This window comes from Mixophyes fleayi, chromosome 3, assembly GCF_038048845.1.
Source record: "Mixophyes fleayi isolate aMixFle1 chromosome 3, aMixFle1.hap1, whole genome shotgun sequence".
Taxonomy (NCBI): Eukaryota; Metazoa; Chordata; class Amphibia; order Anura; family Limnodynastidae; genus Mixophyes; species Mixophyes fleayi.
Window position 1 is genome coordinate 25844909 of NC_134404.1, and position 1318 is coordinate 25846226.

Consider the following 1318-nt stretch of genomic DNA (forward strand, 5'->3'; position numbering starts at 1 on the left):
GCATCAAAGTGTGTCTAGATTTTGTTGTTGTCGACATTTATTTTGTTAGTTCTATTTGAAGGTAGGTTCATATATCCTACTTATTTCTTTTAGTTTTAAAGTTATTAATTTATTGGTTGGGCTAGAGCACAGTCATATTATCTCATTGGTTGCTATGGTATAGAGTAAACTTGTGTTATATGTAAACTATTAAGATAGTGGAAGAAAGGGTTTTGTTATTGGAGGCACTCATTAATCCATATCAAGAATCCTTTTTATCTCCCATTCATCATCATCATCATGTTATTTAGCGCTACTAATTCGGCAGCGTTGTACAAAGAACACACTCACATCAGTCCCTTCCCCATTGGACCTTACAGTCTAAATTACCTAACACACACACACACACACAGAGACTAGGGTTAATTTAAAGCAGCCAATTAATCTACCAGTATGTTTTTGGAATATGGGAGGAAACCAGAGCTCCTGGAGGAAACCCACGCAAACACGAGGAGAACATACAAATTCCACATAGCTAAGGCCATGCTTGGGAATCAAACTCATGACCTAAGTGCCGTGAGACAGAAGTGCTAACCACTGAGCCACCGTGCTGCCCCTTTCTTAATAATTGACAATTATTCCCGAACAGTACCCCCACCCGCATTTAAAAATGTATCTGGGGTAAATGTATTAAACTGCAGACTGTGTAAGTCACCGATATTCGGTGACTTTGCTGGAGAGATTTAAAACAGCAATGTCGTTAAAGGCAAAACTTGGCTTTACAGACAGCACCGTTTTAAGTTCAAATTAGTTTACTAATTTACATTTACCCCCTGGTGCTGAAAAAAACCCATTATCCAACATTTTATTTGGAAACTGTTATTAAACAAAGTCCCTCAGTAACAGATAGGACATCTAATACCATCATTTGGGTTTCAAAATCCCTTATCCTGGTTATTATCAAAATTGTCACAAATGACTGAAATTTTTGCATGCATTTTTTTTAGCATCTATTAATTGCAAAAGTACAGTAGACCACTGCTATAAAGCTTTAGAGGTTATTTAATGTGAAATGCAGGGCAGGACTGGGACTAAAAATCATCCCTGGCATTTAAAGCACACCGGCCCACGTGTTGTGGGCCCCATGCACTATATTGTTGCACACTGATGCTGGGGTAGTGTGCGTTGCTGGTGCAGTACAACATGATGTAATATGAGTGTGTGTATGTGTGGGGGGAGAATTATTTCTCCTAATGACCCTCAATCTTACATTGTTAGCACCGCAATTACATCAATAAATACCATGACAATACATTATTAGTACCCAAATTACAGCAAT